This window comes from Protopterus annectens, chromosome 1.part1 (genome assembly GCF_019279795.1).
Source record: "Protopterus annectens isolate FY-2018-M chromosome 1.part1, PAN1.0, whole genome shotgun sequence".
NCBI lineage: Eukaryota > Metazoa > Chordata > Ceratodontiformes > Protopteridae > Protopterus > Protopterus annectens.
This window is the reverse complement of record NC_056726.1, coordinates 1,195,001,037-1,195,015,973: the sequence shown is the minus strand read 5'-3', so window position 1 is coordinate 1,195,015,973 and position 14,937 is coordinate 1,195,001,037.

Genomic DNA, 14,937 nt, shown 5'->3' with positions numbered 1-14,937 from the left:
TGTGTGTGCAAGAGACCAGATGGAAGGGGAGTAAGGCTAGGTGTATCGGAGGTGGGTTCAAATTGTTTTATCATGGTGTGGATGGGAGGAGAAATGGCATAGGAGTTATTCCAAAGGAACAGTATGCGAAGAGTCTTTTGGAGGTGAAAAGAGTGTCGGATAGAGTGATATTTATGAAGCTGGAAATTGATGGTGAAATGATGAATGTTGTTAGTGCATATGCTACACAAGTTGGGTGTGCAATGGATGAGAAAGAAAAATTTTGGAGTGAATTGGATGAAGTGGTGAAGACTGTACCCAAGGGTGAGAGAGTAGTGATTGGAGCAGATTTCAATGGGCATGTTGGTGAAGGGAGCCCATTGAGGAAGTGATGGGTGGGTATCGCATTAAACAAAGGAATGCAGAAGGGCAGATGGTAGTGGATTTTGCGAAAAGGATGGACATGACTGTGGTGAATACGTATTTTAACAAGAGGGAGGAGCATAGGGTGACATACAGGAGTGGAGGAAGATGCACACAGGTGGATTATATCTTATGTAGGAGGGCCAGTTTGAAGGAGATTGGAGACTGTAAAGTGGTGACTGGAGAAAGTGTAGTTAGGCAGCATAGGATGGTGGTTTGTAGGATGACGGTGGTGATCAAGAAGAAGAGGAGGAGTGTGAGGGCAGCACCAAGGATCAAACGGTGGAAATTGAAAAAGGGTAATTGTGAGGTGGAGTTCAGGGATGGGTTAAGACAGGCACTGGGTGGCAGTGAAGAGATACCAAATAGCTGGGTAACTACAGCAGAGCTGGTAAGGGAGATGGCTAGAAAGGTGCTTGGTATCACATCAGGACAGAGGAAGGACGACAAGGAGACATGGTGGTGGAATGAGGAAGTACAGAAGAGTATACAGGCAAAGAGGTTGGCAAAGAAGAAGTGGGATTGTCAGAGAGATGAAGAAAGTAGACAGGAATATAAGGAGATCAAGTGCATGGCAAAGAGAGAGGTGGCGAAGGCTAAGGATAAGGCATATGAAAAGTTGTATGAAAGGTTGGACACTAAGGAGGGAGAAAAGGACCTGTACCGATTGGCTAGACAGAGGGACGGAGCTAGGAAAGATGTGCAGCAGGTAAGGGTGATAAAGGATAATGAGGGAAACATATTCAGAAGCGAGGAGTGTGTGCTGAGGAGATGGAAAGAGTACTTTGAGGGGTTGATGAATGAAGAGAATGAGAGAGAGAAGGTTGGATGATGTAGGGATAGTGAATCATGAAGTACAATGAATTAGCAAGAAGGAAGTAAGGATAGCTATGAAGAGAATGAAGAATGGAAAGGCTGTTGGCCTAGATGACATACCTGTGGAAGCATGGAGGTGTTTAGGTGAAATGGCAGTGGAGTTTTTAGCCAGATTGTTTAATGAAATCTTAGAAAGTGAGAGGATGCCTGAGGAATGGAGAAAAAGTGTTTTGGTACCGGTTTTTAAGAATAATTGTGATGTGCAGAGATGTAGTAACTACAGAGGGATTACATTGATCAGTCACAGCATGAAGTTATGGAAAATAGTAGTGGAAGCTAAGTTGAGAAGGGACGTGATGATTAGTGAACAGCAGTATGGTTTCATGCCAGGAAAGAGCACTACAGATGCAATGCTTGCTCTGAGAGTGTTGATGGAGAAGTACAGAGAATGTCAGAAGGAGTTGCATTGTGATTTTGTAGACTTAGAGAAAGCATATGACAGGGTGCCTAGAGAGGTGTTGTGGTATTGTATGAGGAAGTCAGGACTATCAGAGAAGTATGTAAGAGTGGTACAGGATATGTACGGGGGTAGTGTGAAAGCGGTGAGGTCTGCGGTGGGAGTGACGGATGCGTTTAAGGTGGAGGTGGGGTTACATCAAGGATCAGCTCTGAGCCCTTTCTTATTTGCAATGGTGATGGACAGGTTGACAGACAAGATCAGACAAGAGTCCCCGTGGGCTATGATGTTTTCAGATGACATTGTGATATGTAGTGAGAGTAGGGAACAGGTGGTGGAGACCCTGGAGAGATGAAGATATGCTCTAGAGAGAAGAGGAATGAAGGTCAGCAGGACTAAGACAGAATATATTTGTGTGAATGAGAGGGAGGATAGAAGAATGGTGAGGATGCAAGGAGTAGAGGTGGCGAAGGTGGATGAGTTTAAATACTTGGGGTCAATAGTTCAGAGTAACGGTGAGTGTGGAAGAGAGGTGAAGAAGAGAGTACAGGCAGGATGGAGTGGGTGGAGAAGAGTGTCAGGAGTGATTTGTGACAGACGAGTACCTGTAAGAGTGAAAGGGAAGGTCTACAAGAGGGTAGTTAGACTAGCTGGAGACAGTGGCTTTGACAAAAAGGCAGGAGTTTGAGCTGGATGTGGCAGAGTTAAAGATGTTAAGATTTGCACTGGGTGTGACGAGGGTGGACAGGATTAGGAATAAGTATATTAGAGGGTCAGCCCAGGTTGGAAGGTTTGGAAACAAAGCCAGAGAGGCACAATTACATTGGTTTGGACATGTGCTGAGGAGGGATGCCGAGTATATTCGGAAAAAGATGCTAAGGATGAAGCTACCAGATAACAGGAAAAGAGGAAGGCCTAAGATAAGGTTTATGGATGTGGTGAGAGAGGACATGCAGGTGGTTGGTGTGACAGAGCAAGATACAGAGGACAGGTAGAAATGGAAACAGGTGATCTGCTGTGGCGACCCCTAATGGAAACAGCCAAAAGAAAATGATAATGACACTGATTTTCCATGATTTCCATTTGACAAGTATAGTTTAATAACAGCAGAGCTTTGAGCAAATTCATTTTTACGCAATAAACCTGCATACATAACAGATGAAATACAACATTCCAAATGCAGATTTGACACTGTGTTTTAATGTTACAAGGACAAAAAGTAAAAAATAACAATATAAAAAAAGAAACATTTTAAATATTGAGTCACTCTAAAAAAGTAAATGAGGAAGCGAGAAAACTTTGCAAAAGAAACAGGCTGATTTCAGAAAAACATTCGATTGTTTTTTCGGATTGTGATAATGAGGTACCAGAAGAAGTACCTGGAATAAACAAAATCAACCTTGAATGCTTTTCTGAAATCAGCTTCTCTGTGTTTCTTCTGCAAAATGTTCACTCTTTTTCTTTTTTCTTTACTTTCTAGAGTGACTCAATAAAAAGCATTCTTTTAAAAAAATCTTTTTTTTATATTTCTATTTTTGACTTTTTAGTCTTTAAGTAATTTCTTGTCTGTGTAGGGAGATGTAAGAATGACAGTGTGTGTCTGTGTGTGTGTGTGTGTGTGTGTGTGTGTGTGTGTGTGTGTGTGTGTGTGTGTGTGTGTGTGTGTTTGTTTGTATTTGTGTGTGTGTGTGTGTGTGTGTGTAGAAAATAATGTATGCATTCACTGAAGGTCAAGTGTAGTACAGTGCACCTTGCTCTGTCCCTCTGTGGTCCTGTCACATCTTTGTGGGTGTCTCCCTCATTGATGAGCAGCACAGCATTATTTCCATCTTGTATTGTTGTGTCTCAGGGACTCAGAGAGTGTGTGTGTGCGCGTGTGTGCGCGCGTGTCTGTGTGTGTGTGTGTGTGTGTGTGTGTGTGTGTGTGTGTGTAGGAAATGATGTACTGAGATGCAAGAGTGTGTGTGTGTGTGTGTGTGTGTGTGTGTGTGTGTGTGTGTGTGTGTGTGTGTGTGTGTGTGTGTGTGCGCACGCAAAAGTGTGTGTGTGGAAGAAATGATGAACGGAGATGCAAGTGTGTGTGTAGGAAATGATGTACATGTGTGTGTGTGTGTGTGTGTGTGTGTGTGTGTGTGTGTGTGTGTGTGTGTGTGTGTGTGTGTGTGTGTGTGTGTAGGTAATGATGAACGTTGTGAGGAAAGTTACTGGTATAATAGTTTTAGTCCATATTGTATGGATGGCTAGTATTTGTAAACGTATGAGTGTTTTAGACTCAGCACGTGTGTTTGTGCATATGTGTGTGTGTGTGTGTGTGTGTGTGTGTGTGTGTCTTCCCGCTGTGTCCCTCTGTGATTCTGTCAAATCTCTGTGGGTGTGTCCATCACTGATTAGAAGCTTGGTGTTTTTTACACTGTTTCGTGATAGTGTGACAGAACCACAGAAGGACAGGGCCACAAAGCCAATTGTAGTAAAGAGCATTCTACAAAAATGGCTAGAGCTGCATCATTTCATGGCATTCAATCAATTAAAAATTACCCGCAAAAATACTGTTCAAGCTAATAAATTTCCATCCGTAATAACATCTTACAAGCATATAAATCAAATAATATTTATGGTGAGTGTTTATAAGTTTCTGTATCCAAATTATAGGTTCATAGGTTCATAGGTTGGTACTAGGCTATCAGCCCTAGGGCCTATCCAAGCCTAGCCATAACAATTCCCTTGCAATTTCTTCCCACACTATTTACTTCCCTGGACCACTGTCTAGCAGGGTGACTGGCGTGATCCCCGGGGTGAATTTCTTTTCTTCCATCCAGTCGTCAAGGTTCCTTTTGAAGAGGGCCAAAGAGGCACTCTGCTTGACATGTATGGGAAATCTATTCCAGAGTCTGGGGAGTCTCTGGGTCAGGAACCTATCCCTCCAGCATGTTTTGTTTATTGTGATGATAAGGTTTACATCCCTGGAGCGTGTGGCTCTGAGGGATTGGGATTTCTTCAAGTGTAGCATGTCCAACAGCTCTGGGTTTGACATGGCCTTGTATGTTAAGCAGAGATTGCCTCTTATGGGACACTATCACCTCTGACCTTAGAACTGAAACCAACTAAACCAGATTTTCCACAATTATCTAACTTCCAAGTGGTTTTCTTCTAAAATATCAAGATATTTCCAAATTTTTTAGTCCACCCCTAACCCACGGGAACATTACTGCCCACAAAGAAGGCCAGGTGGTAATCTGTGAATTACATGTTTCTTACTCAGAATGCAAAGAACATGGTTGCACAAATAAGCTTGAGATGACTACTTCAAAAACGTTTGTTGGTTTATTAAGAGAAAAGATAACACATCAGTTTTCCATTTTGGTATGTACTGATTCAGATTCAGAATAAAAGAGCACTAAGTAACTAGTAACAAATGCTTGAAAAATCCCACATAATAGCACATCATTACATATTGTAGCATATTTTCAAACACGGAGAGCACTCTGACTCACTAACACTTTACATCTCCATACACCCCCCCCCACAAAGCACCAGAAGATTTCCATGATGTCTGAACATGCAGAGGATCCCACTGAGTGTGTGTGTGCGTGTGTGTGTGTGTGTGTTTGTGTGTGTGTGTGTGTGTGTGTGTGTGTGTGTGTGTGTGTGTGTGTGTGTGTGTGTGTGTGTGTGTGTGTGTGTGTGTGTGTGTGTGTGTGTGTGTGTGTGTGTATGTGTGTGTTTGTGTGTGTGTGCGCGTATAGTCTTGCTAATGACAGAGGGACAATATTTTTCTTAAAGACTACAATATTGTCCTTTTGTAATTATTAGTGTACCACCTGTGCCCTGGCTCAGCAATCAAGGAGCCTCAACCATCACCACTAACACCAGAGAGGGCGTCTCATATATGAGGAAAGGATAACAAATACACACAGTAAAGTGCAATTTCCCCTAAGAGCACACAGAGATCACAGTCAGTCCAGGACTGCTCCCCATGTCCCCAAAAGACTCCCCACTAGCACAACTATAGGGTCCAGATCTCAGCCTAGCTGGGCAAGCTAAAATCTCCAGCATCCTCTCTGTCCAACCAGTGTTTCTGTCCCTGTCCAAGTAGCTGAAACACACGCACTTTGAGATAAGAGTCTATACAACCACACAGACACTTCTGGGTAAGGCTGGCACACGTTCTCCAGCTGTGCCCCTTTTACCCAGACTATACGGTAGTAATTACTGCCACCACCCAGCTAATATTTATCAGCTACGCAAAGGCCATTAAAAGGGTGTCCAATTATCACTGTGCAATATTAATATCCAATTGGTAGTATGACTACAGTCAAGGCTTATTAGAGTGGCTATGTACAGTTTTAACAAAGGCATACAAGTACTCTAAAGAGCTTAAATTATCTCTACACAAACCAGCCACAGTTAAAAGGTTTTAAAATATTTAATAATAAATAATTAAACCCACAAGACAATACTTTCTACTATACAGTGCTAGTCAAATGTTCAGAGATCACACAGAAATACTTAAAATAAATCAGTAGTACAGTTCTGACAACACAGAAAAAAAACTTAGTCTAATCTTTATAGCTTCTAGCTATCTACAAGAAAACACACTTCTAAAATAACTTACATAAGACAACAGGCAGAGTGCTGATTTGGATGTTCAAACAAAAATGCTTAATGCCTTCTGATTCTCTCTGTTTAAATTGTTATTGCAGTTCTGATAAACATTACATCATCTTTTACACTTTCCTGGTGTTCCCAGGCTGCACATTAACTACATTTATATTCTTGTCATCTTCCTTTTGTTATCTTGCAGCTGTTCAGGAACAGAGCAATAAAAATATATTTGCATGTTTAAATCTAGCAATTTAACTCTTGGTTAAAACAATAGAAAGAATTTCTTCATAGAGACTTTTCAGCACCACTGTCCACTTCAAAGGGTCACCACATGCTTTTACTGGGTCAGTGGAGAACACAGTTGCCACATTTTTGTAACAGTATTTCTTTACATTTAAGACAACACGCCTGTAGTTTTACATTGATATTCACAAATGATAGAGGTATCTGCACAATTCTATCTGGCTAGGCTGGCAGCCTTCACCCTTCTCTATCAGTCTTCACCCCCCCCCCCTCAGAGAACTCAAGCTAGTTTTTCAAGTGACCCTTGAGAAATGCAGCTTGAGAGGGTTAGGTCTATCTGGGTGTACCCACCCCATTCCCTGTCTTGAGAGCCCATCTGCATTGGCATTGCTACTCCCACTGCGGTGCTGCAATGACATATAATATGCTTGAAACCCCAGGCTCCATCTTAGCAATTTGGCATTTTGCTGACTGGCTCTGTTTAACCATGTTAGAGGGTTGTGATGTGTCATAACAGTGAATTTCCTTCCATACAGATAAGGCTGACTTTTCTGCAGTGCCCACACTATGGCTAGACATTCTTTTTCTACAGCTGCATAGCATTCCTCCCTGGGTTGGAGCCTATGACTGAGATAAACCACTGGGTGCTCTTCTCCCTCTGAAGAAATCTGGCTAAGTACAGCCCCCACCCCATGGTTTGAAGCATCCACCTGCACAACAAATTCTTTGCTGTAATCTGGGCTGGCTAACACAGGGTGTCCTCCCAAAGTTTCTTTAAGCTTCTGGAATGCCTGCTCACATGCTGGGGTCCACACTACCTTATCTGGCCTGTTCTTCCTTGTCAGATCTGTGAGGGTAGCAGCTTTAGTACTATAACTGGGGACAAACTTTCTGTAGTACCCTGCTGTCCCTAAGAATGCCTTCACCTGCTTTTTGGTAACAGATGCAGGCCATGCCTGAATAGCTTCCACTTTGGCAGGTCCTGGCCTTATGTTATCACTCCCCACTCTATGTCCTAGGTTGGAGACCTCTGCCATACACACCTGACAATTGCTTGGCTTAATGGTCAACCCTGCCCTCTGTAGTCTGCCCAGCACCTCACTGACATTCTGAAGGTGTTCTGGCCAGGAATGGCTATAGATGGCAATATCATCCAGGTATGCAAGCGAAAACCCTCCTGCTCCTACTAGGATATTATCTACCAGCATCTGAAAAGTTGCTGTGGCATTCTTCATCCCCAAGGGCATCTATGTGAACTCATACAAGACAAAATGAGTCACAAAGGCTGACTTCTCTCTAGCACTGGGAGTCAAGGGCACCTACCAGTAACCCTTGGTAAGATCAATGGTTGTATGATACTTAGCCCCATCTAGCTGCTCTAGGGCCTCATCTGTCCTAGGCATGGGGTAAGCATCCAACTCTGTGTGACTATTTAATTTTCGGTAGTTCACACTGAACCTGGTACTGCCCTCCTTCTTTGGCACCAGCACCACTGGGGAGGCCCAGGGACTGTTGGATTCTTGAATCACACCCATTTCCAACATCTCCTGTACCCCATCCCTCAGGGTCTGTCTGACTCTCTCAGGCACCCTATAAGGGGCCTTACTAATAGGCTTTTGGGGTCTTGTATCCACCTGGTGCTGCACCAGGTGGGTGCACCCTGGTTTCCCAGTGAACATGTCCCCAAATTCCTGCAACATTGCTCAGATTTCTCGAACCTGGGTAGGAGATAGCTGCTGGGACATCACTACTCCTTCCACTGAGGTGTCAGCCCGAGCCTCACTGAGGAGATCAGTCCTCAGATCTCCCTCAGACTCCTCCTGCAATCCACTGCAAATGCTCAGCACAAGGGCCTCCCTATCATGGGAAGATTTCATCATGTCAGCATGGTACAATCTGTGCCCCTGCCATCTGCCTAGCAGTTCCACCATGTAGTTAACATCGCTTACCTTTCTTACCACCTTGTAGGGTCTCTCCCAAGCTGCTTGCAGCTTGTTGGGTCTGACAGGAATGAGAACCATTACCTGCTGCCCCACAGCATACTCTGTAGCTTGAGCATTCTTGTCATACCACACCTTTTTCTGTTGTTGGGCTTCTGCCAGGTTTTCCCGGGCCAATCCCATGAGTTCCCTGAGCCTTGTCCTGAGGTTTAGGATGTATATCATGACAGACTCCTTGTGAGACTCACACTCACCTTCCCACTCATCTCACATTAAATCTAGAGTCTCCTCACACTATGCCCATACAGCAACTCAAAGGGTGAAAAACCTGTGGATTCCTAGGGAACCTCTCTGTAAGCAAACAACAGTTGGGACAAATATTTGTTCCACTCCCTCTTAAACTCATCTGCAAATGCCCATAGCATGGACTTGATTGTAGAGTTTAACTTCTCAACAAGACCATTAGTCTGGGTTAGGTAGTGAGTGGTCTTCATGTACTTCACCCTACAGGACTTCCACATGCAAACCAGCAGGTCTGACATGAAATTGGCACCTCTGTCAGTCAGTATTTATTTTGGGAAACCTACCCTGCTGAAAATCTCTAACAAAGCATTTGCCACCTTCTCTGCCTCAATGGAGGACAAAGCCACTGCCTCAGGGTATCGTGTAGCATAATCCACTACCAGTTGGATATTATTTTCCCTGTGGAACTTGGAGTACTCAGAGGACCCACAGTATCCATAGCTACCCTTTGAAATGGCTCCTCAATCACAGGCAAAGGCATCAAAGGAGCTCTCATCTTGCCTTCTGCCTTGCCTACCTTTTGGCACTGCTCACAGGTCCTGTAGTACCCTGTTACATCTCTGGAAATTCCAGGCCAATAGAAGTTCTGCATAATACGCCTCTTTGTACATTTTATGACCATATGACCTGCAAAGGGAATATCATGGGCTATGGCTAGAAGCACCAGACAGCAGGCTCTAGACACTACCAACTACTGTACTCTCTCACCTTCTAGCCCTCCCTCAGAGGTCCACTCTCTGTACAGTAACCCTTCATCCCAGTATACAGATTCCCTCTTTCCTTGAGAATCAGGTACCTCTCTAGCTACCTGCCTTAGGCCTTGCAATGTAGGGTCTGAGAGTTGAGCCTGTCTCAACTCTTTCCTTGTAATCCTTCCCAGCTCCCCTTCCACAGGAAGTCTGCCATCCTCTGATAGTGATGCCTCACTGTCAGCCTGGGTACTACTACTCACCTCTACCTTGGCAGTTACTCTGTCCAAAGGAACATCAGGACCCACAAGCAGCTGTGGCTCACATTCAGTCTCACTGCTACTGCATAGCTTCCTCCCTAAAGTAACCACCTCACCAGTCCTGGCTGCAAGTATGCAATCTCTCTGGGTCTCCCCCAACCTACCAGACCCACATGCTTGTCTCCTAGCCTGACTGTGTGTAACTGCATAAGTACATGGTACTACCTCATCCAAATCCTTCCCTCTTAGGACATCTGCAGGATGTTAGTTTAGTACCCTGTTGTCTCAAGACAACCTATTATTGGCATTTTGTCTTTCCCACATAGTGGCTCCCTCACCTTTGGTTCCCCACCTTGCCTCTGTGAACATCTGTATGCCACATGGCCCCACTGGTTGCATTCAAAACATTTAACCCTAGCTCCTGGATGTGTATCTGGACCAGTGGCTTCCCCTGCTACTGGCAGATTCTGTTGGGGCAGTCTGTGCTGCCCACCATGGGTTCCTTTAGACCCATGAGCAGAACTGAGGGTCCCCTTCCTGTCCAGGGCTGCCCTGCTTGCCAGGTATAGGTCTACCTTCTTCTCCAACTCATCTGAAGTAGCACATTGTCTATCAGCTAACCAGATCCTCATGTTCTCAGGCAAAGTGCTAAGGGCTAGTCCCCTCACCAAAAGGTATGCCAGCCCTTCAAAAGTGGTGACCTGATATCCATTCACCCACCTATGGAAATAAGTGCTCAGTTCAGCAACATATTCACACACACTTTCATCTGCCTTGCGTCTATGCTCATGAGACTTTTTCCTATAAGTTTCAGGTGTTAGCTTAAACAGTTCTAAAAGACATTTCTTTACAGCAGTATAATCAAAACATGCAATGTCAGGCATTTTAGATAATGCAGTTACAGCTTTACCATGGAGTAAGGGGGTCAGGAACAGTACCCAGAGCCCTTGGTCAACTTCATACTGTTTACATACCCTTTCAAACATATGAATGAAACTATCAAAATTATACCCCTCTTTAAACTGCAGAAGAAATGTACTGACCTTTTATGCTTCTGGGGTCCAGTTACTCCCATCCCCATTACCTCCGTTACTCTGGCGGAGTCAGAATCTCCTTCTCATGCTGCCTTTGCCTCGCTTGTTCCTCAGCTTGCAGACATAGCAGTTTCTCATTCTCCTCAGCCTGCAAATGTCGCAATCTCTCATTTGTTCTAATTCCACACGCCTGGCCTCCAACTCAAGTATCTTTAGCTTCAGCTGGATTTTTAAGTCCATTGCAGAAAGGTTGAGCTGTCCATGCTCCAAGGGAATTATATCTCCACTGCCAGTCTGAATGTCCTCCTGGTTGCTGTTTTCTGTTGCAGCTGTAACCAAGGCTGCAATCAGGTCTGCCTTTTTTCAGGTTTCCATGCACCAGTCCCCTAGCCTGGCACATCTCCACCAGATGGCTCCTTGCCAGCTTTCCATACTCCTCTGCTGACATGCTGCCTGCTCACCCTGACTAACTAAGCTAACAAAAGAAATAAAACAATTGTGATCTGAACTCTGAGTATTCACTGCATGGCTGTTTTAGAGTACAAAACACCTTCAACACTCACTGTACACAAGCTACAGGATTCACTCTACCCAAACCACTACAAGCCAATTAGTATTTGCCAACTAATTAATATGTGATGTGGATATCCCACTGCTACCAAACAATTAATATGTGAGGATATCCCAACCACTGCCACCAATTAATATGTGATGCCTGTGCCCTGGCCCATCAATCAAGGAGCCTCAGTCTTCACCACTAACACCAGAGAGCGTGTCTCATATATGAGGAAAGGATAACAAATACACACAGTAAAGTGCAATTTCCCTTAAGAGCACACAGATCTCAGAGTCAGTCCAGAGCTGATCACACCCTTGCTCCCCAGGTCCCCAATAAGACTCCCCACTGGAACAGCTATAGAGTCCAAATCTCAGCCTAGCTGGGCAAGCAAACATCTCAAGCAACCTCTCTGTCCAACCAGTGCTTTGTGTCCCTGCCCAAGTAGCTGACACACATACACTTTGAGATAAGAGTTTACACAACCACACAGACACTTCTGGGGAAGGCTGGCACATGTTCTCCAGCTGTACCCCTTTTACCCAGACTATACGGTAGTAATTGCTGCCACCACCCAGCTAATATTTATCAGCTACTCAAAGGCCCTTAAAAGGGTGTCCAATTGTTACTGTGCAATATTAATATCCAATTGGTAGTATGACTGCAGTAAAGGCTTACTAGAGTGGCTATGTACAGTTTTACCAAAGGCATACAAGTACTCTAAAGAGCTTACATTATCCTACACAAACCAGCCACAGTTAAAAGGTTTTAAAATATTTAATAAAAAATAGTTAAAACCACAAGACAATATTTTCTACTATACAGTGCTAGTCAAAAGTTCAGAGATCACACAGAAATACTTAAAATAAATCAATAGTACAGTTCTGACATCACAGAAAACTCTTAGTCTAATCTTTATAACTTCTAGCTATCTACAAGAAAACACACTTCTAAAATAACTTACATAAGACAACAGGCAGAGTACTGAGTTGGATGTTCAGACAAAAATGCTTAATGCATTCTGATTCTCTCTGTTTAAATTGCTATTGCAGTTCTGATAAACATTAGATCATCTTTTACACTTTCCTGGTGTCCCCAGGCTACACATTACCTACATTTACATTCTTAACATCTCCTTTTTGTTATCTTGCAGCTGGTCAGGAACAGAGCAATAAAAATACATTAGCATGTTTAAATCTAGCTATTTAAATCTTGGTTAAAACAATAGAAAGAAGTTCTTCTTTGAGACTTTTCAGTGCCACTGTCTACATCAAAGGGTCACCACATGCTTTTACTGGGTCAGTAGAGAGCACTGCTGCCACATTTTTGTAACAGCATTTCTTTACATTTAAGACAACAAGCCTGTAGTTTTACATTGATATTTACAAATTATAGAATTATCTGCACAATTCTATCTGGCTAGGCTGGCAGCCTTCACACTTCTCTACCAGTCTTCACATTTAGAATACTTTTTATTGAAATTGGCTTAGGGAGACAGAACCAAAGACAGACACTGAAACAGAGCCACAATGCCAATTTCAATAAAAAACATTCTAAAAATACTGCCTTGCACAATAAATATTGCAATGAGCATGCAAGAGTTCACTGTACATATTTGTCTAACACAGTATCAGGAGCACTGCTTTTTGCAGTGCATATTAAAGTACATGGTACTGATATATATATATATATATATATATATATATATATATATATATATATATATATACATCATCTTCTTCTTTTGGCTGTTCCCATTAGAGGTTGTCACAGCAGATCATCTGTTTCCATTTCTTCCTGTCCTCTGCATCTTGCTCTGTCACACCAATCACCTGCATGTCCTCTCTCACCACATCCATAAACCTTATCTTAGGCCTTCCTCTTTTCCTGTTACCTGGTAGCTTCATCCTTAGCATCTTTTTCCCAATATACTCAGCATCCCTCCTCAGCACATGTACAAACCAACATAATCTGGCCTCTCTGGCTTTTTCTCCAAACCTTCCAACATGGGCTGACCCTCTAATATACTTATTCCTGATCCTGTCCACCCTCGTCACACCCAGTGCAAATCTTAACATCTTTAACTCTGCCACATCCAGCTCTAACTCCTGCCTTTTTGTCAATGCCACTATCTCCAACCTATATATATATATATATATATATATATATATATATATATATATATATATATATAAATATATATATATCTTTGAATCGTGACATCCCAAATAGAACCAAGATGCTCTGATCCAAAAAAAGGAAGCCAATCTGGTGGTCTCCTGCCATAAACAAACTTTACAACAAAATGAAGAAACTGTTGCAGAAAAGAGGAAAATCCCAGGATGCAAAAAACTCCCTTACCAGCCTCAGTAAGAAACTGAGATCCCTCATAAAATCCTCCAAAGCTAGTTACGAAAATAAAATTGCCAAAGATTCCAAAGACAACCACAAGGCATTCTATAACTATGTCAAGAATCTAAATGGCAATGCGCAGATCTGCTCTGAGCTAAAACAGAATTACATTAAATATATTGATCCCAAGGATATTGCCAATATCCTGGCAGATCCATTCAGTGCCAACTTCACCCCCCTCTCACCCCCTAAATGGCACATCTCAATACTGGAAGATTGCCAAATTCCAGTAATAACGGCCACACAGGGAAAAAAACGCACTCTCCAAAGCTAAGAATACAGCATCCATGGGACAAGATGACATCCCGAGCTGTGTACTACATGAACTACAGTATAAACTGGCACCACACCTAAGTGTCATGTTTAATCATAGCCTCACCTCAGGTTTCATGCCCACTGAGTGGCGCAGAGCTACAGTTATCCCACTCCACAAGGGGGGATCCACCTTTGGTTCCAGAAACTACTGTCCCATCAGTCTGACAAGCCTTATCTGCAAGGCCATGGAGGGTATTATCATGGAACTTATAAACAAAGACATTGGCAACCTTCAAACACTGGACCCCACCCAGTTTGGGTTCGTGAAGGGCCGATCTTATCCCCTGAACCTGATTGACTTCTTCGAATCAATCTCCAGAGCCATGGACAAGGGTAAGGTGTTCCACACAGCCTATCTAGACCTTGCCAAGGCCTTTGACACCATCCCCTACTCTGGAATCATAGATAAACTTACTAAGCTGGGCATTAATCCATACATCATCCAATGGGTTGCTAACTGGCTTACTGATAGAACCCACACTGTAAAAGTAGCCGACTCCAAATCCAACTCCAGACAAGTGACAAGTGAAGAACCTCAGGGTTCAGTCCTGGGACCGCTCTTGTTTGGCATCTACTTCTCTGAAGTACCGGCCAACACTAAGGACTCTGGCTAACAAAGTTCGCAGATGACTGCAAACTGGGAGCCATTATTGAATCCCCAAATGATGTAGATACTCTACAAAAGGGCCTTACAGAAACAGATGCTTAGTGCCAGAGCCATGGGCTCAAGCTTAATGCCAAGAAATGTATAGTTATCCCCTTTGGGAAAAACATGTATCCGTGAATTACCATATAGGTGGCAGTACACTAAACACCGAAAGTGTGATAAGAGACTTAGGAACACAGGTGGACAGTGGTCTCACATTCGATAACCACATCGCCACAACAGTCAATAAATCCTTCTATGT